Consider the following 22220-nt stretch of genomic DNA (forward strand, 5'->3'; position numbering starts at 1 on the left):
TCAGTTATTTAATTCATATTCTTCCTCTGAAAAAGAGTTCCACATATACATTTACTTTATTTTTTATCTTTACAAACATTCGGTATAATTTTGTAACACTCCAGTTTTCGCCTGCCTCCAGTCGCTAAGCTACCTAATGCCTCTATCTACTCGCACTTACGGAAAGAGGCACCCGCGCTCAAATCGCAAAACTTGCATTGACCGCACGAGATAGCCGAACAAATGTGCATCTTTCAAAGAACTTGGCTCCCCGTAGATATCTGTTCTGATCGATGAGGATCAGTGTAGATTCTGGTAAAGACACCAGATATCCACTTCTGACGTTGCACTTTACAATGGGAGCAAGACTAAAGGGAGGAAGAAAACGTATCTCAGGCCACGGAAGCCTGATCTTGTTACAGGTTGCCTATCTAATTGCTTCCAGGGGCAACAAAATCTGATTTTCAATATTTCAAATGAATAGGGACTGAATTTAAAAGTTTAAAATGCTGAGATAATCTACACATCGTGAAAGGTTCAACACAGTAAGACAAGCACCGTTACGAGCCAAAACATATCACCACCTGCTTAACACTCGTAACTTGTTTGTCCTTCTTTGGAACGAAATACATCACTGATTCTGCGTGTCAGGAATCCGACAGAGCCAGTCGCTGTGGCCGAGTGGTTCTAGGCGCTTTAGTCCGGAACCGCGCTGCTGCTATGGGCGCAGGTTCGAATCCTGCCTCGGGCATGGATGTGTGTGATGTCCTTAGGTTAGTTAGGTTTAAGTAGTTCTAAGTTCTAGGGGACTGATGACCTCACATGTTAAGTCGCATAGTGCTCAGAGCCATTTGAACCATTTTGGAATCCGACACATCGTTGGTAGATTTGTGGAGGGATGTGACATTAGATGTCTATGCACAGATGACGTAATTCGCGTAAATAACGGGCCGCTGATTCGCGTACGAGAAGACGGCACCCGATAGCGGCCCAGATGGATTCCATAGGATTAGCATCAGGCGCATTTGGTCGCCGAGACATCAACGTGAGTTCACGATAATGCTCTTCAAACAACTGTAGCACTGTTCTGGCTCTGACACACGGACGATTATACTTCCGAAAGATGACATCGCCGTCAGTGAAGACAGCAAGCATGAAAGGATGTAGGTGTTTCGCAAATGTCAGCATCTCTTCGATTATTACTACAGGTCCCATGCAAGAGCAGGAAACTTCTCCCGTGGTATAATACTGCTCCCACCAGCCTGCATCCGTGAGACGCTGCACCTTTGGAGCCGTCGTTCGCGTCGATGACGGCGTTTCCGGAGCCGATCGCGGACCTAGTGTTGCAAAAATGTGATTCACCCGAAGAGCCGACACATCTCCACTGATCGACGGTCGAATCCCTATGGCCCTGTGTCCACTGAAGTCGTAATTGACGATGTCGTTGCGCCGCCAACATGTGAACACCTAAGAGTGGTTTGCTGCGGAGCTCCACGTTCAACAATCTACGATGAACGGTGTGCTCCAAAACACTTGTGCGTGCACTGGCATTGTGCTCTTTCGGCAGAGATGTCACACATCACCGTCTATTCTACTTCAAAGATAAAGAAAAAATGTTTATTGCTTCCTACATTTTCGCTGTTCATGCAGCAAAACTACGGCATCAGACATGACATTTTAATTCATTACTACTTTCCTATGAGTGACGTTCCGAAAGTACGTTTCGTCATTGTTTTTCACACGGAAACTTTATTGACAAAACAAATACACCATGGTGTCATGATCTACACATCTAGCACTATTTTTCGACATAGTTGCCACCGACATTGAGACATTTGTCGTAGCGTACAATCAATTTGAAGAAACCAGTCTGGTAAAACTCCGTTGCCCTGCCATGCAAGGAATAGTCGCACAGTCAGCGATGTTGACTTCATTCGTGGATGTGGAGGGACGCCCACTTTGACCGTCATCCTTTGCACTCTACCGTCCTACTCTGAACATGTGACATCAGCGACCAACCGTTTGACGAACCATGACCTCTTCACCATGCATGGTCTGTAAGCGTTCATGGACGGCGTCGAATTAATCCGATGTGTCCGCTCATATCGGATAACAGCACCCCCTTCCATCTGCGACCACTTAGTCAGTACACGTCCATCCGCTGTCACGATATGTAATCGAATAACCTCGGGCAGGCCGGTCTGCCGCAGATCTCTCTTCAGGGCTCTGTCTGCGTCATTCGTCCTCCGCTAACGCCCCTTCCGTCGCTGAACCAGCAACAGGTGTGGATTCATATGGCGTTTACTTGTGTCACCTGCTGTATCACAGAGTCTTTTAAAAACAATGGCGACCCTTATTTTCCGAATCTATATTCGCAACACACTTTGCAGACAGTGAATTCACCCGTAAAATTAATTTCACGACATATACTTTAGGTGATAGGATGTCACAAACATTGAGATGAGTGAAAGACTAGCTCTTGCTGAAAACGGAGCGCAGATTACGAAGAACTTCTCATCCAGTGTTTGATAACGAGAGTACTTAGCAATTTCCAAAAAAATTTAAACATAATTTGAAAACTTTTCTAAACTTATTCTCGCTTACATACTTACCATTAAATACTTAACACACTGAGTCATTTGTAAAGTAACCTGAAGCCTGAAGCTGTTTTATGCATGGGAGCTCGATTCTTTTCAGAATCGTCGGCGTGTGGATAAGATAAGAGATGGGGTGGTTCTTCTCCGCAGAATCGACGAGAAAAGGTAACATTTGGAAGAACATTGACAAGAAGAATGGGCCATATGGTGGGACTTGGAAATGTCTTCCACTGTACTTGTGGGAGCTGTAGGGCGTAGAAAGTATACAGCGTGGCTGTGATAGGAATACATACAACAAGTAATTGAGCATGTAGATTGCAAGTGCTACTTTCAGATGAAGAGGTTGGCACAGGACAGCAATTCGTGGTGGGGCACACCAAACCAGTCAGAAGACAGTAGACTAGACCGCATATGAGTACAAACTTTCTGGAGGCAACCCACATTATTACATTATGTAATTGAAAGTTTATTAATTGTAACACCAAACAGTCCAAATTATTATGTTTTTTATGTGAAACTTATGAGAGACGACATTTTAAAGTAGAAAGGCTTGTGGTCGTATCAACATTTCGCTGCTGGTGTGATTATTTATAATACCACTATTGTCTGTTTCAATTCCTTCAACTGTTCTTGATACGTAACGTAGTTATCATAAAATAGTTATTACCTTAGACATTTGAGAAAAATGTTTTGTATTTTGTAAACCGTGCTCAGTAGCAATGTATGCAGCAGTAACCGATGTCACTTGGTAAATCACACAATAACGACCATTTAACTGTAAAATGTTAGTCACTTTTTTTAGTTACAACAACCTTATTTGTTTCACGCACATAAGTTTTAAAAAACTAAAAAAAACAAAACATACGAAGTGTAAAATAAAGTTAATACATGTCGTCATCGCATGACAGATGTAACGAGAGCGCTGTAGATTGGTATGACGTACACTGAAGCCAACTGTGTTGTAACTGCAAACACGGCCTCAGTGTGAACTCAGCCTCTGAAAAGAGTAGTCCATGGGACTAAGTGCATATGTAAGTGATTTTAATGTTTTAATTTACATTTACCGGTATGTATTTTGCGACTGTCGTTTAAAAGTTATACAACTGTACGTTTACTAAGGCAAACATGTTACCTTACTGTTTACATCAACACGGCTACACAGCAGTTCACATTTAAGTAAACCAGTTTCACATTATTTCTCTACTATTCCACTTTCCACCAGCGCTTGGGAAAAACGAACACGTCAGTCTTTCCGTACGAACTCTGATTTATTTTATTACGACGATCATTTTTCGCTTTGTAGCTGGGTATGAATGAAATATTCAGAGTAGAACATTCGAGATTGTCATTTGGTGAAAACATCTCGGCGCAACGAGAAACCCCTTTGTTTTAATGATTTCCACACCAACCCGCGTATCATATCAATGTAAATGGTTGTTTATATGTCATTTAGCATTGCAGTTGCCTACACAGTGACCGAAATCTGGATATGCAATAAACATTATTTGTAACTGACTGCTGTACTCTTTACTATTCGAAAAACAAAAGAAACGACGTGATACGCTTGCACTCTTACTTGTGCCATTCAGTTTGTCACTCTCTATCAGGCCGCCTTTTTACCTCCAAATTACTACCGAGTGTGTATCCTGTAATCAACGGCACTTTGTTTGTATGTCTCCTAGCAAGGCAGTGTTTGCCCCGTGATGTGTGGGTGTAGTGGCAGTGCGACTTGTTTATGCGGCGGTGGTGAACTCGCGGCCTCGTTTCTGAGGTGCGGTGCCGTACCGGAGAGCGGCTTCCTCGCAGCGGCGTGCATTCCAGCGGCCGGTGAAAGCTGAATGGAGAGGGCGGGTGTCGGCGGGCCAGAACAATGCGTGTCTCGGCCACGCCCTCCGCGAGTACAGCGGCGTCACGCCACACGGCGGGCAGCCCTCTACACCACACCACACAACACCCACACCTCCACCTGGCCGCCGCGCCGCGCCGCTCCAGCGCTCTCGTGCACCGGTCGCCGCAGCTTCCCTTTCAGCACCTGCTCCCGTCTGCGAGGAGCCGCGCACACACTGTACAACACGCTACCTGCAAAGTAGCAAGTGTCTCTCTACAAACCGAGTAAACTCCCATTTTTCTGGCGCAGGCCGTTAAAACTCCGGTCTTCCACGAAAATTTGCTACTGTTTTGCAGTCAGAAGGGAGCTAAAATTAGATGTCAGTTAATACCTGATTAGTTATCACACTCGCATTTGCAATGTAATACAGATGATTACCGGGTTTGGCAGTTAGGCTGCCCTCTCCAGCTCTGTAGAATGCAACGAACATACAGCAAGCGCCAAGGCATCTCACTGTATAGTTACACAATCGTTTGACAGTAGATACCTTAGCGTTTCCCGTGTTGTTGTTGTCGTTGTGGTCTTCAGTCCAGAGACTGGTTTGATGCAGCTCTCCATGCTACTCTATCCTGTGCAAGCTTCTTCATCTCCCAGTACCTACTGCACCCTACATCCTTCTGCGTTTCCTGTATGTTTCTCATATATGAGGTGTTACGTCTGCCACAAACGGCCCCTGCCAGGCAGACTACACTCAAGGCACCCCTGTGTACCATATAACATACACAAGCACTTGCAGGCGCAACCAAGAGGAAAACAATTCTTCAAAACAAACAGAACTTGCCAGAGACTAATGCGAACCTTTTTCTGCAGAGGCCGCCTCACAGATACAGGGGAAGTTGGAGTACTCCGTCGGCCTCCGCCGGCTTTATAAGGCCAGCGCAGCAGCAGTACAGCCCCCCCCCCCCTCCCCAGGGCCCCCTTTTTCCTCTCCCCTCCTTATCCCTGAGCGAATTTTCCTCCTTGCCCCCCCCCCCCCCCCCTGAGACCCTGCACCACATCCTTGCCTCTTTCCTTCCCACATCCCTCCCTACCTGGCCCTCTTCAGCGCGCCCCCCGCCCATCTCCCCCTCTCTTCCCGTCCCTCCCTTCTTCCAGTCTCCCTCATCTCCTTGCGCCTGGAAGACCCTCATCGTCAGTGTGCCACGTCAGTTTTGTGTTTAGTGCTGTTTGTCCTGTGCGTCAAGAGGTGTGATTTTAATTGTGTACTGCCTTGAGCTTCGCTGTCAGTGTGTTGTTATGTGCTACGCCATCCGTCGATACTTTCATGCTCTGGTCATACTGTGCCTTGTGTTCTTTTAATTGTCCCAGTGTGTGGTTTTTTGTGTGCGCTACTTTTTTACGGTTTTTATCTCCACTTTACAGTCGCCCCTTTTTTTTGTCTATTGCCTTCCATGATGTTCCCTCTTTTTTAGATCTATGTTCACCATATTCTCTCCTTTGTATATTTTTAACTGTCTTCTATTGTTTGTTCTATGTCTTTCGGCTGAAGAGCAGCGCATATGTTGCTGCCAGCCCACCCCGATGGGGAATTGAAATACAATAAAGAAAAAAAAAAGCAGTACAGCCAGTTCCTCGACGAGCTGGGGCCAGCTCCGACAGACCTCACCGATGCTCTTGATGAATGGTCGTCTACAAGTTATTTGTTTTTGTGTGTATATATACTGATTTTTCGAGAAGGGTAGTTCAGTTTCAATAAACGACATTATACTGAGTGTTCTACAATACTGAGTATACTTCGTGAGGTGTCCCATCTAACTCTACCACCTCATGTATTTTCGAAACGAAAGAAAATGTGAAAAATGCAATTGGACAGAGATCTAACTATGTCAGGGACTCACATAATGGGCAGGAACGCATAAATCATAAATGTCAAAAAACATCACTTTTAACACAAAGTTACAGTTTTTTATATCAATGTAAGTTTTTTCTACCGAAATGAAAATTAGACGTACAGTTAGCCACGGCAGACGTGTTTCCACTTTCTAAAACTCATACCTCCAGAAATACACAGATTTTAAAGGATGGCAACGGCGCCACGACTTCTGCATTACTGCGCAGAGCAAGCAAGGATCGCCTACAGCAGGCTTCAGAACGGTTCAGGCAGCCATCATTACAGTGTTACAACATTACGGCAGAAACTGTGGCATGGTTTCCATTATTTAAAGTCTAAGTATTCCAGAAAGCATAAGGTTTCGAGCAGTGAAATCAAGTCTGTCACAACTATCGGTAGCTCCAGTTTTAATGTCCCTAGAAAAAAACGTAAATTGGTGTTGAAAGTGATGCTTGTTTACTCGTAGGGAATGTGCACTCCCGCCCATTGCGTGAGCACGCGACATAGGTGCATCCTGGGCAAACATTTTATTTTCTACATGAGGTGGCAGAGTTAGGTGGGACGCCTTATCTATAAATATATGTACAGGGTGATCAAAAAGTCAGTATAAATTTGAAAACTTAATAAACCACAGAATAATGTAGATAGAGAGGTAAAAATTGACACACATGCTTGGAACGACATGGGGTTTTATTAGAAAAAAAGAAAATTTCACATAATTTCCGACAGATGGCGCTGGACAGCAAAACGTCAGTATCTTCTACTGTGACGGGTGAGAAGGACGCCGATATGTTACAGAATCGCATCATCCCCAGCCTGGCTGATAAACACCTGCTGGAACGTACGATGTTTATGCAGGATGGCGCTCCACCCCATATTGCTAGACGCGTGAAAGATCTCTTGCGCGCGTCGTTTGGTGATGATCGTGTGCTAAGCCGCCACTTTCGTTATGCTTGGCCTCCCAGGTCCCCAGACCTCAGTCCGTGCGATTATTGGCTTTGGGGTTACCTGAAGTCGCAAGTGTATCGTGATCGACCGACATCTCTATGGATGCTGAAAGACAACATTCGACGCCAATGCCTCACCATAACTCCGGTCATGCTTTACAGTGCTGTTCACAACATTATTCCTCGACTACAGCTGTTGTTGAGGAATGATGGTGGACATATTGAACATTTCCTGTAAAGAACATCATCTTTTCTTTGTCTTACTTTGTTATGCTAATTATTGCTATTCTGATCAGATGACGCGCCATCTGTCGGACATTTTTGAACTTTTGTATTTTTTTGGTTCTAATAAAACCCCATGTCATTCCAAGAATGTGTGTCAATTTGTACCTCTATATATACATTATTCCGTGATTAATTCAGTTTTCAAATTTATACTGACTTTTTGATCACCCGCTATATAGTAGTGGAAATCAGCATAAAGACAGAGTTCCCAGAAGGTAGTAGTACAATGACCGAAACACACATGTATCGAATATACTACACTCCTGGAAATTGAAATAAGAACACCGTGAATTCATTGTCCCAGGAAGGGGAAACTTTATTGACACATTCCTGGGGTCAGATACATCACATGATCACACTGACAGAACCACAGGCACATAGACACAGCCAACAGAGCATGCACAATGTCGGCACTAGTACAGTGTATATCCACCTTTCGCAGCAATGCAGGCTGCTGTTCTCCCATGGAGACGATCGTAGAGATGCTGGATGTAGTCCTGTGGAACGGCTTGCCATGCCATTTCCACCTGGCGCCTCAGTTGGACCAGCGTTCGTGCTGGACGTGCAGACCGCGTGAGACGACGCTTCATCCAGTCCCAAACATGCTCAATGGGGGACAGATCCGGAGATCTTGCTGGCCAGGGTAGTTGACTTACACCTTCTAGAGCACGTTGGGTGGCACGGGATACATGCGGACGTGCATTGTCCTGTTGGAACAGCAAGTTCCCTTGCCGGTCTAGGAATGGTAGAACGATGGGTTCGATGACGGTTTGGATGTACCGTGCACTATTCAGTGTCCCCTCGACGATCACCAGTGGTGTACGGCCAGTGTAGGAGATCGCTCCCCACACCATGATGCCGGGTGTTGGCCCTGTGTGCCTCGGTCGTATGCAGTCCTGATTGTGGCGCTCACCTGCACGGCGCCAAACACGCATACGACCATCATTGGCACCAAGGCAGAAGTGACTCTCATCGCTGAAGACGACACGTCTCCATTCGTCCCTCCATTCACGCCTGTCGCGACACCACTGGAGGCGGGCTGCACGATGTTGGGGCGTGAGCGGAAGACGGCCTAACGGTGTGCGGGACCGTAGCCCAGCTTCATGGAGACGGTTGCGAATGGTCCTCGCCGATACCCCAGGAGCAACAGTGTCCCTAATTTGCTGGGAAGTGGCGGTGCGGTCCCCTACGGCACTGCGTAGGATCCTACGGTCTTGGCGTGCATCCGTGCGTCGCTGCGGTCCGGTCCCAGGTCGACGGGCACGTGCACCTTCCGCCGACCACTGGCGACAACATCGATGTACTGTGCAGACCTCACGCCCCACGTGTTGAGCAATTCGGCGGTACGTCCACCCGGCCTCCCGCATGCCCACTATACGCCCTCGCTCAAAGTCCGTCAACTGCACATACAGTTCACGTCCACGCTGTCGCGGCATGCTACCAGTGTTAAAGACTGCGATGGAGCTCCGTATGCCACGGCAAACTGGCTGACACTGACGGCGGCGGTGCACAAATGCTGCGCAGCTAGCGCCATTCGACGGCCAACACCGCGGTTCCTGGTGTGTCCGCTGTGCCGTGCGTGTGATCATTGCTTGTACAGCCTTCTCGCAGTGTCCGGAGCAAGTATGGTGGGTCTGACACACCGGTGTCAATGTGTTCTTTTTTCCATTTCCAGGAGTGTATGTAAGTTGTAGATAGATGTAAGACGTAAACAATGATGACGAATTACATAGTTTCTTTCATAGCACGAATAACAAAATAAGGCGTTTGCATATCCTGGATGGAAATTAGCATAAAAGCATTCATTGTCCTGTTGTGTTATTGCAGTGTTAGTACTTTGTTCAACTTCCGTTCTTCTTAATTACCTCGAAAATTTTCTTCAGCATTGATTTTGGTATGGTTTGTAGTTCTAGCAGTGAAACGGAAGCCCTCGCTTTTCGTGCCGCTTTTTTAGCTCACATACGGCCTCAAATTGCCTTCCATTACGATAAACACTCCTTGCGAGTATTCCCCAACTGATATCCACGGAGTTTAAATACGGGCTACGTGCAGGCCAGGGCAAGGCCTCGAGATCTTTATCTTCAAAGAGCTTTTTAGCTGTAGCAGAAACATAAAGATGCATTACATTTTTGAAACATTAAACTTTGGTCCCCATGGTTCTCATATATTCGAATCAGTTCCTTCTGTAGCATCTCAGTGTACATGTCAGAGTTCACTCTAGTGTTCAGTCAAGCAGTGCGTGACTTTAGCGCAGGAGGCTGCCTCAATAGTAACACTTCCAACATCAAAATTTCTGCTCATTCTTACCTGCTGCTCTGTTCTCAGATCATGCCAATAATATTGAAATCAATCCTCTCCATCCAAACTGAACTTATTCTCATCAGTGAAAATCATTTTATCCTTATTTATGGATTCTTCCGTCTCTTCTTGATAGAAAAATTCCATATTGAGGGTTGAATAACACGCGGTGTTTTTTTCTACAGATTTTTATTTGTATAAATTAGTTTCCAGCTTATTAGGCCATCTTCAGATAACTACTGGTTATTGTTTACAAGGAGCTTCCGTTCTTACGAACTAAGCATTCTGGACTAAGATACAACGCACTTACATACGATCTTTAGTTGTGGTATTGTCTTTGGAATTGTCAAATGGATCTTTTGACTTTTTGTTCTGTAAAACCGTTCTTTAACGTAATAAATCACATTTTATGGTATGTCAGTATCACGTATGACAACAATTAGAATTATTTAGAATACACATTATTACATAATTACAATTTTTTGGTATTTGTTGTGAACAGTTGCACTGGATACTAATTGCTGGTTGAACAACAGTGATGTTTTCTTTGGGGGTTACATTTTGTTATCATCAAAATTGTGCATTAATATATACCAAGTATTACATTGCTACAGTTGAGTTACAGTTAGAAATGTAAACACATAAGAGATATTACATTATATTGGGGTGTGAATTTGTTTGCTACTGGGACACTTTGTGGTTAGTAGCAAGTTTACTTTATTTTGTTAAGTTTAAGAGTGGTGATGTGCTCAGTTGCAATTGTTCATTTAGAACCAGCTGTAATATCCCTGTCTGGCTAGCTTCAATGCTAAGCAACTCAGACATGGCGCAACGTATCGAACTTTTTTCACAAGTATGATTGCTCAGCATAATCCCTCCCCTGCAACACCCTTGTAATCTTTCCGGACCGCTTCTGAGCACTCCACTTTTATCTGACATCAGTCCTCGTGATGCCAACGGCCTTGCCACAGTGGTAACACCGGTTCCCGTCAGATCACCGAAGTTAAGCGCTGTCGGGCTGGGCTAGTACTTGGATGGATGACCATCCGGTCTGCCGAGCGTTGTTGGCAAGCGGGGTGCACTCAGCCCTTGTGAGGCAAACTGAGGAGCTACTTGATTCATAAGTAGCCGCTCCGGTCTCGGAAACTGACATATGGCTGGGAGAGCGATGTGCTGACCACACACCCCTCCATATCCGCATCCAGTGATGCCTGTGGGCTGAGGATGACATGGCGACCGGCCGGTACCTTTGGGCCTTCATGGCCTGTGCGGGAGGAAAGACTGGTCCTCATGATCATACTGACTGGGGCATCTCAAAAATTAAGGGCACAGAATTCCCGTTGAAGAACTGGAGTAACAGGGGACTGAGTTCCAATGAACTTGGAGGCCAAGTTATAGCCCCTGCTAGACCTGTCCAACTTGTACAACACTGACGCGTACAGTGTCGTCCTACACCAGTAGCTTTAGCTCAATAAGATTTCTTTTCATGTGGCTCATCTGTCTGGAACAAGTCTTTCAATTGGACGCCACTTCGGCGACTTGCGTGTCCCTAACCTGCTCCACTTATCCAAATGGGGAAAGGAGACTTACAGTGCTTCGTTGAATCTGAACCACGTGTCGTTTCTGGCGACTCCTCACATCGTTCAGAGGTAAAGGCTACGTTAAAACGCAGACTCAAGAATCCGAGATACGGCCGGGATTCGACGCCGCGACCTCTTGGTTTCCAGTCAAGCGCTTTACCGCTAGATCACCAGGTCCGACTAGCTGCATTAGATGGGGACTTAATGTACAGAGAAGCTTAAATCCCGAATACATTTGCGATAACTGGGACAAAACCTCCGTGAAGTTGTTGGTTGCCTGTACAGCTTATCAGATGGCTCATTTCCAGACCATTGCTTCCTGGAACGTTTTTACTTCTGTTATCGTGTACTTTCATCCACGTCAGTTTTCGTTGTTAATTATGATGCATCTTATATATTAGCCGCCTCACCATTGGGTGAGGCGGCTAAGATAGACGTTCCCGAACGCATGCAGAACGAATAAATATATCGAACTGTGAGTTTCACTGAGTTACGGACCACTCTTTGCCTTAGGTCAAACTCGACTCTTGTCGGCATTCTCGCGGCCAGGTAGTGAACGCTCAAGCATCGTGAGAGGTGCCGTGGGGACAGGCACAGCATCGCTGCACCAGCACCGAAGTTGCGAGAGAACCGTGCCGCCATCCATATGAATTATTCTGAGAACACAATAGAATACCTAACTCACAGTGGTTGGACTATGATCTGATCTCTGCGCCTTTCCAATAAGAACAGAATCTTTTTAATAATTGTGTCACCTCTCACGATAAATGGGACCGGTCTTCATCGCGTAACTGAAAGGCAGTGAATAGAGCACTGCAATACATCTTACTTTCCTATTTTCTGTTTTTGTTTTTCAGTTCCATGAACACAACTTCATTTATTTGTTTTGTGTTATCTGCGCAGATATTGACAGCACGCGACAAGAAAATTAACTAACGACAAAAGAATAGATCAATCTGCTCAGCTCACGTTGTCTCGGGCTTCTTGATTCTTTTTTTTCCTTTGCACACGCATTTTTCTGTGTGTCCTGTCTTGACTCCTACTTCTTAACGTCAGTTTTGGTCTTCCTAACTCTCCGTTGGTCACCTCAGTGGTCTTCGACCCCAAGATCGAACACAGTTTATGTCTTTTGGGGAATACGAAGTGTAGTCCTTTCTAAGTGCTTTATCGTTTTGTTTTACTGGCCTGTCGGCATTATCTAAAACATAGTATTTTTAATTCTGAGTTTATTTCTATTTCTCTTTCCCGTCTCTGTATACGCAGTTGTTTTCTGTGTCATCTTTCGTCCTCTGTCCTTGGGCTCCATGTATCCTCTCCTCACTGTACAGCAGGAGTGCACCAACCGCGGCCCGCCATCGGTCAGATAGTAGCTGGCCCCTCACCGTTCGCTCTTGTAATTTTTGTTTCTCGTCTTTGATTTACTACCAGAAAGCAGGTAATGTTACTGTGAAAATACATTGTTGTAATTATATTTGTTAAATAAAATCAACATTTTTGAAACAAATGTGATGTAATTTAATGAGGATTGGTCATAGTGAGTGACCTGCGGTTAGGAGTACTGGTAAGTCTGTACATCCGCTCTGTAGAGTATTAATTCCATAGTTGTTCAAATTTCTTCAGATTTTCTTCTTGCTTAATTTTTTTAATTTTTCAAAAAATTTCGACTGTCGTAACTGAATTTCCATACTTTATTTCCGACCGTTACCTTCTGCTGGCAAAATGAAGCGTACATAGTACAGGCCTAATTACACGGTCCAGTCAAATTAATGTGCCCATCGCTTATGTTCGACGTCAGTGGGCAACAACCACTCGCAGACGGCTTGTGGGGGTACCAGGAAAATGGTTTATAAATTGTATCGGGAGGGGCCGGGGGGGGGGGGGGGGTGAGGGCGGAAAGCAGTGTAGTCATTGTCATAATGCACAAACAGACCGATTTATCTGACAGTCATACATCATACATTGGCCTTCGGGACAACGGTGGAAACATTTTCGAAACGGCTAAGATTGTAAACTGTTTGCAGGCTGCTATGGTTAAAGTACACCGTGCAAGGCAAAATGGTGGTCTCCAAAAACCGACACTGAGGCAACTGTGGTGCACCACACGTCATAGATGCAGGGATGAACGTCAGCCGTGGGGATGTGTACGGCCGAATAGACGGCACCTGTTGGGGAACTGACCGCCCAGATGCACAAAGTGGCTACCAACAGTGTCTCCTCAACGACCATTTAGCGAATGTTGCTCTTTATGAGCCTCCGTGTCAGGCGCCTGTTACATGCAGCCATGCTGAGTGTTATTCAACGGCGACGAAGGCTGGAATTTACACGCCAGTACCGCAGCTTGATGTCCACTGACAGGTGACAGGTGGCCTTTCCGAATGAATGACGATCCATGCTCCATCGGCTTGAAACGTCTGAAAGCTACCACACTGCAGCAATCGTCGGAAGTTGGGGCGCAGCGCCGTATAACTATCCTGCCTTGGAGGTGGTTAAGTGGGAGATGTGTCTCAGAGGTGGATAGTGACAGATGGCGACGTGAGACTGGACGCACACGTAGTTTATGTATCAGCCGATGTTGTTGTTGTTGTGGTCTTCAGTCCTGAGACTGGTTTGATGCAGCTCTCCATGCTACTCTATCCTGTGCAAGCTTCTTCATCTCCCAGTACCTACTGCAACCTACATCCTTCTGAATCTCCTTAGTGTATTGATCTCTTGGTCTCCCTCTACGATTTTTACCCTCCACGCTGCCCTCCAATGCTAAATTTGTGATCCCTTGATGCCTCAAAACATGTCCTACCAACCGATCCCTTCTTCTAGTCAAGTTGTGCCACAAACTTCTCTTCTCCCCAATCCTATTCAATACCTCCTCATTAGTTACGTGATCTACCCACCTTATCTTCAGCATTCTTCTGTAGCACCACATTTCGAAAGCTTCTATTCTCTTCTTGTCCAAACTGGTTATCGTCCATGTTTCACTTCCATACATGGCTACACTCCATACAAATACTTTCAGAAACGACTTCCTGACACTTAAATCTATACTCGATGTTAACAAATTTCTCTTCTTCAGAAACGATTTCCTTGCCATTGCCAGTCTACATTTTATATCCTCTCTACTTCGACCATCATCAGTTATTTTACTCCCTAAATAGCAAAACTCCTTTACTACTTTAAGTGTCTCATTTCCTAATCTAATCCCCTCAGCATCACCCGATTTAATTTGACTACATTCCATTATCCTCGCTTTGCTTTTGTTGATGTTCATCTTATATCCTCTTTCAAGACACTGTCCATTCCGTTCAACTGCTCTTCCAAGTCCTTTGCTGTCTCTGACAGAATTACAATGTCATCGGCGAACCTCAAAGTTTTTACTTCTTCTCCATGAATTTTAATACCTACTCCGAATTTTTCTTTTGTTTCCTTTACTGCTTGCTCAATATACAGATTGAATAACATCGGGGAGAGGTTACAACCCTGTCTCACTCCTTTCCCAACCACTGCTTCTCTTTCATGCCCCTCGACTCTTATAAGTGCCATCTGGTTTCTGTACAAATTGTAAATAGCCTTTCGCTCCCTGTATTTTACCCCTGCCACCTTCAGAATTTGAAAGAGAGTATTCCAGTTAACGTTGTCAAAAGGTTTCTCTAAGTCTACAAATGCTAGAAACGTAGGTTTGCCTTTTCTTAATCTTTCTTCTAAGATAAGTCGTAAGGTTAGTATTGTCTCACGTGTTCCAACATTTCTACGGAATCCAAACTCATCTTCCCCGAGGTCCTCTTCTACCAGTTTTTCCATTCGTCTGTAAAGAATTCGCGTTAGTATTTTGCAGCTGTGACTTATTAAACTGATAGTTCGGTAATTTTCACATCTGTCAACACCTGCTTTCTTTGGGATTGGAATTATTATATTCTTCTTGATGTCTGTGGGTATTTCGCCTGTCTCATACATCTTGCTCATCAGATGGTAGAGTTTTGTCATGACTGGCTCTCCCAAGGCCATCAGTAGTTCTAATGGAATGTTGTCTACTCCCGGGGCCTTGTTTCGACTCAGGTCTTTCAGTGCTCTGTCAAACTCTTCACGCAGTATCTTATCTCCCATTTCATCTTCATCTACATCCTCTTCCATTTCCATAATATTGTCCTCAAGTACATCGCCCTTGTATAAACCCTCTATATACTCCTTCCACCTTTCTGCCTTCCCTTCTTTGCTTAGAACTGGGTTGCCATCTGAGCTCTTGATATTCATACAAGTGGTTCTCTTCTCTCCAAAAGTCTCTTTAATTTTCCTGTAGGCAGTATCTATCTTACCCCTAGTGAGACAAGCCTCTACATCCTTACATTTGTCCTCTAGCCATTCCTGCTTAGCCATTTTGCACTTCCTGTCGATCTCATTTTTGAGACGTTTGTATTCCTTTTTGCCTGCTTCATTTACTGCATTTTTATATTTTCTCCTTTCATCAATTAAATTCAATATTTCTTCTGTTACCCAAGGATTTCTATTAGCCCTCGTCTTTTTACCTACTTGATCCTCTGCTGCCTTCACTACTTCATCCCTCAGAGCTACCCATTCTTCTTCTACTGTATTTCTTTCCCCCATTCCTGTCAATTGTTCCCTTATGCTCTCCCTGAAACTCTCTACAACCTCTGGTTCTTTCAGTTTATCCAGGTCCCATCTCCTTAAATTCCCGCCTTTTTTCAGTTTCTTCAGTTTCAATCTGCAGTTCATAACCAATAGATTGTGGTCAGAATCCACATCTGCCCCTGGAAATGTCTTACAATTTAAAACCTGGTTCCTAAATCTCTGTCTTACCATTATGTAATCTATCTGATACCTTTTAGTATCTCCAGGATTCTTCCAGGTATACAACCTTCTTTCATGATTCTTGAACCAAGTGTTAGCTATGATTAAGTTATGCTCTGTGCAAAATTCTACAAGGCGGCTTCCTCTTTCATTTCTTCCCCCCAATCCATATCCGCCTACTATGTTTCCTTCTCTCCCTTTTCCTACTGACGAATTCCAGTCACCCATGACTATTAAATTTTCGTCTCCCTTCACTACCTGAATAGTTTCTTTTATCTCGTCATACATTTCATCAATTTCTTCATCATCTGCAGAGCTAGTTGGCATATAAACTTGTACTACTGTAGTAGGCATGGGCTTTGTGTCTATCTTGGCCACAATAATGCGTTCACTATGCTGTTTGTAGTAGCTAACCCGCACTCCTATTTTTTTATTCATTATTAAACCTACTCCTGCATTACCCCTATTTGATTTTGTATTTATAACCCTGTAATCACCTGACCAAAAGTCTTGTTCCTCCTGCCACCGAACTTCACTAATTCCCACTGTATCTAACTTTAACCTATCCATTTCCCTTTTTAAATTTTCTAACCTACCTGCACGATTAAGGGATCTGACATTCCACGCTCCGATCCGTAGAATGCCAGTTTTCTTTCTCCTGATAAAGACGTCCTCTTGAGTAGTCCCCGCCCGGAGATCCGAATGGGGGACTATTTTACCTCCGGAATATTTTACCCAAGAGGACGCCATCATCATTTAATCATACAGTAAAGCTGCATGTCCTCGGGAAAAATTACGGCTGTAGTTTCTTTCCCCTTGCTTTCAGCCGTTCGCAGTACCAGCACAGCAAGGCCGTTTTGTTTAATGTTACAAGGCCAGATCAGTCAATCATCCAGACTGTTGCCCCTGCAACTACTGAAAAGGCTGCTGCCCCTCTTCAGAAACCACATGTTTGTCTGGCCTCTCAACAGATACCCCTCCGTTGTGGTTGCACCTACGGTACGGCCCTCTGTATCGCTGAGGCACGCAAGCCTCCCCACCAACGGCAAGGTCCATGGTTCATGGGGGGTATCAGCCGATAGAGGACAATATTGGATAGGGGACTCATTTAGTTTCGATTGTGCCCACTAGAATGCAAAAAAGTAATAGAATGTTTTTCATAATCTGTTGTAGTAATTTCATAAAGTGTTATTATGTCTTTTTGTGTATGTAAAATGTTATAAATGTGTTTTATCAGTATGAATGATGCGTGAGTGTGGTTTAAGGTTAATATGAAGATAATTGTTTAACGAGTTATGTAGTAGGATTTAGTGTGGGAACATTTCGAAGAAGTATGGATATGAACAAAGTGGATTTTTGTAGAATGGATTTGTAAAGAAAGTTTATGGTAAAGGGAAAGTTAATTCACGTATAAATAACAATAGTAAATAACTTTATGCATAAACAAAACTTCAGCATATTAGATAATTACGTCGGTAAAAAGTGCAGTAGTTAGGTTTACTATTTTGCGATTGGTTATTGATGAAAAGCGCGGATTGACGCGGGAGAATGTTGTTTTGCTATTGGCTGTTGAGTAAACTGACCAATGGTAAAGCAATAGTCTTCGCGCGCCTTTCTCTGCTGGTAGAGAAGACTGAGAGTATTCTAAAGAAGAGTCGAGGCCTAGCCATGAATGAGATCGGACGTGTGCAGTAGTAGTTCCGATGAAAATGATAAGTTGCCGGATCTAGCAGTGTATCATACATCAAAAGTGTTGGAAAGTGACGGCATAATTATTCCGATTTGTGTAGAAATTTCGGAATTTTTAAGTGCATTTTGTGACGAGGAAAGACATATTCCGCGTGGCGTATAGAGCAGGTCGGTGGCTAAAAACTGTGACTGCATTTGGTACCGACAGACTTAATATTTGGCGAGCGTTCTCAATCAAAAACAATTAGTATTTTTGTAGCTATTACGTTTTCGGGAAATGCAACACCATAAACCTGCTAACGTGAGTGAAAGGGATTGTGAGTGACTGTTAAGACTAGCACGGGCTTGGCAGTGATTAATTGAGGACAAAATTTCCAACCTTTCATTTCGTGTTTCTCCCGAAACGTAGATTAGTGACTTTAATTGCAGCCTGGTTCACGTCGAAGTACAGTAGGTTTCACTCGGCTTTCCTACTGATGAGCTGCTGAGACAATGTTCACAGGTAGGTGCAGGTTCGTCGTAAAGGGACGGAAAGAACCGCGCCGCAAAGGGTCCAGGATGAAGGAGACAGTGTTATGGTATGAGGACTGGATCCGTGGCCCCTGGTTGGTGTCGTCGTTATGGAAGGCACAATGGATTAACACAAGTGTGCATCTATTTTTGGGGATCACGTCCATACCTACGCGTAGTTTGTTTTTTCCTTGGCACACTTGCATGTACAGCAAGACAATGGAACGTCTCACACAGCTGAAAGATTACGTGCATGATTCGGAGAGCACCGTACTCACCTGGCAGCTATACTCCCTGGATTTACCGCCTAATGCTTGTTCTGGCCGTTCGGGCCATGGCTTCCTAGAAACCTCTCGCAACTAGCTACGGGAGTGGAGTAGACATGGCTCCACATTCCTATCTGTATCTTCCAGAACTCATTGACTCTTCTCCTGTACGCCCGCGCTGAGAAAGTGGCTGTTCATGCTTTTGACAGGATGCCAATGTGACTGGACCGTGTGTCAGTATAATTTTTTTCATGATGCCCGATGTCCTCCTTTAAGAATCATCTAGAACTTGTTAATTCCATTTTGCTGTTGTTGTACAATTTTAGCATCTTTCCGTTTCATTGCACGATTCCTTCACGTGGTGTACACTTCTTCCAGAAACGCGCTGACATAAGCGAGTCCCAGGGCTGGCGGCCTCGTGGCGGTCGCTGAGTGGAGCAGAGTGGGGCGGCACGTGTGGCGCCGGCCACAGCGGCGGCACCCGCCGTCGCGCCGCGCCGCGCCACGTGGCAGAGGTTCGCAATTACGCGGTCCGCGTGATTTACGCCGCGCCCTCGGAAGGCCTCCATAAACACTGGGAACGGGCGCGGCGCTACAAGTGATTTAGGGGCCTTTTATAGCTGCCACGAATGCATCAGGGCAGCTTGTAACCACTATTGCGCTCTCTGTATCTGCCGGAAAGGGCCGGTATTAGTTCTTATTACTGTCCGTACGCTCGTTGATTCGAACTGATAAGGAGACGGATAAATATATAACAGAGCCAGACTTAAACCTTCTGCCGGATAGGAAGAGTATGTACGTCGAAGTCTAAAAGACAGATTATGAGAATCACTCCAAAGAAAAAGCCACGAAGACATAATAATTACCGCTTAAGAGTTTGATCTGATTATACCGCACCGTAATAATTCAGTTGTTACTGACGTAGAAGAAAATAAAACAACGCTCAACAATTTAGCTCAACAGTTTCGTAATTTCTAGTTCGATACGGAAGAACACCCGTTGTACGCAATGCGGTCAAAACTTCCCGTTCAGACGTGCCTGTACGTTGCAAGATGCCAGTTTCGTAAATAGCTGTGTGTAGCGCCACCTATCGTTACTACCGCAGCTGGGAACATTCTGTGAAGACTCAGCACGAAAGTGTGAAACATTGATAGCATGACTTCTCTCATTCTTCCTCAAGATGAGAAATATCCGTTGCAGCATTATTAAGGACGCAACCGAGATACGAGTGCGGATGAATCGTGTTAATCCAGATAAAGTTTTTGCCCTCAGCGCTGGTTGCTAACCAATCTTTGAAGCATGTGGACAGCGATGGATAGTGGATGCGAGTTGGCAGCTACGTAAAAAGTCGACGGACAGCTGCTGAAATGGAGAGGTCTTTGCGAGATTTAAATGCCAGCCACCGGCACCTGCCGTATATACAAGGATGCATAGAGATACTTAAAGAAACTCTGGGAGTGTATTCAGTGAAACAGCATCTTCAGAATGGGTAATCAAATTACTACATGTCATCACAGGGATCGATGCTGGACATGGTCTTGTTATGTATAAATGATCTTCCAAAATGTATCCAAGATGCAAAAGTACTTCTCTTTGCTTAAGATGCAAGTGTTATAATGAAGCCCATAGGAGTAACATCAACATCCGAAATGTAAATAATATTTTCTTGAAAATTAATTACTGGTTCTCTGCAAATAGACTACCACTCTGTTTGGATAAAACACAGTGCAAGCAATACAGTACGGCGCAAGGCCTTGTCAGTCACCATTAGAAATAATGGATGCGGATAAATCAGTAATTAAAACAATATATCCTAAATTCTTAGGCGTTTATTTGGGTAAGAACTTGATGTTACACATTACAGAACTCCAACGTCTTAGTTCCGTAACTTTTTTGCCTTATTGATATCAGATTTTGGAGATGAAGGTCTCAACCAGTTGACTTACTTTTTCTACTTTCAGTCATTAATATATGATGGTATTACATTGCCGGAAAACACCCCACTGAAGAAGAAAATGTTTGTTGCACGGAGGTGTGCCGTAAGGATGTAATGTCCATTCCAAAATCGCTTCTAGATAGTTGAACATACTGGCAGCAGGTTCATAGTACACTTACTCCTTTACTGCAATGGGATTGTTTTTTTTTAAGAACATTTGAAATTAATTACGAGTTCTTTGGCACTCTTAAAATTTCTATCATTAACTACGCGATCTAGTACTGTTTATTAAGTGGTGGTGGTGTGTTGGGGCTTATGGGCGCTCAACATCGAGGTCATCAGCGCCCTGACACACATTAAAAGGAACGAATGTGGACAGACCTTAGAAAACTAAAGCACACACTCAAACAAAGCAGGAAAAGAAGGAAAATGCTACCTAAGAAAGTAAAACCTAAGGAAAGGGGAAACATAGCAACAAGAATGTCACAGGAAATTGTTATTGGCTGGCCACTTACATAAAATATGGGCGAGCTTGTCACACAGTGAGCAAATTAAAATCCTCTCCCTAAAATCTTTGTAAAAACATTTGACAGGGCACAGAACTTTAAAACTTTAGCCACATTCGTCCGAGTGTTGCCTAAAAGAGATGGCAGGTCCGCTGGCAAGTCAGCCGTGACCCGCTGGTCAGAAAATAAAACGCAATCCAATAAAACGTGGCGCACAGTGACCTGGACGCCGCAAGCACCACACATTGGAGGGTCCTCTCGCCGGAGAAGGAAGCCATGCGTCATAGGGCTGTAGCCTATTCGAAGCCGAGTGAGGAGAACCTCGTCCCGTCGATGGGGCTGAAAGGAAGTACACCACACACGCGTTGTGGGCTTGACTATACGGAGCTTATTGTCAGTCACTTCCAGACACTCATCCTCCCACCGACGCATGACCCGTGAGCTCAACAGCGAGGTGAGTGCGTGCAAGGGGATAGCACACTGAGATACTTGTGGGGCGAGACACGCCTCCTTGGCTGCGAGATCTGCCCTTTCATTCCCAGCAATGCCAACATGCCCCGGAACCCAGCAGAAAGCTACAACTTTCCCCAGTCGCTGTAGTCGGAGGAGGGCATCCTGGATGGTCTGGACAATTTTGTCTGCCGCATACAAACGTTGCAGTGAGTGAAGGGCACTGAGTGAATCGGAACAGACAAGAAATTTAGGAGAGGAAGAATGTCTCATGTGCTCCAGTGCCCGCAAGATCGCAAACAATTCTGCATCAAAGACAGTAAAAGTCTGAGGCAGTCGGACCTTGAGGACACGATATGGAAAAACAACTGAGCAACCAACAGAATCCCCTTGTTTCGACCCATCCGTAAAAACAGCTACATAGTCGTGGTGCTCAGATGAAATGGCAGAAAATGCTGCATTAAAAACGGTGGCAGGAGTGCAATCTCTCTTGTACTGCAATAAATCTAAAATCACTCCGGGCTTCTTCAGTAACCAGGGTTGCAGGCGGTTAAAACCTTGGATTTGGGGTTGTACAGACTCCACACCGAGGGACTCTAGTACACGTTGCACACGGATCCCAAACGGCAACGTAGCCCGGGGACAGCGGGAAAAAAGGCGG

The 22220-nt window shown here is 44.7% G+C and overlaps 1 protein-coding gene and 1 pseudogene across 1 annotated transcript in view; one reads left to right on the forward strand and one right to left on the reverse strand.

Moving 5' to 3' along the window:
* LOC126457894 (calpain-9-like) overlaps positions 1-22220 on the reverse strand; it is a 1049120-nt gene that overhangs the window by 630301 nt on the left and 396599 nt on the right. The gene's annotated exons all lie outside the window — the stretch shown is intronic.
* On the forward strand, positions 10778-10895 carry LOC126459454 (5S ribosomal RNA; annotated as a pseudogene).

This window comes from Schistocerca serialis, chromosome 2 (assembly GCF_023864345.2).
Source record: "Schistocerca serialis cubense isolate TAMUIC-IGC-003099 chromosome 2, iqSchSeri2.2, whole genome shotgun sequence".
NCBI lineage: Eukaryota > Metazoa > Arthropoda > Insecta > Orthoptera > Acrididae > Schistocerca > Schistocerca serialis.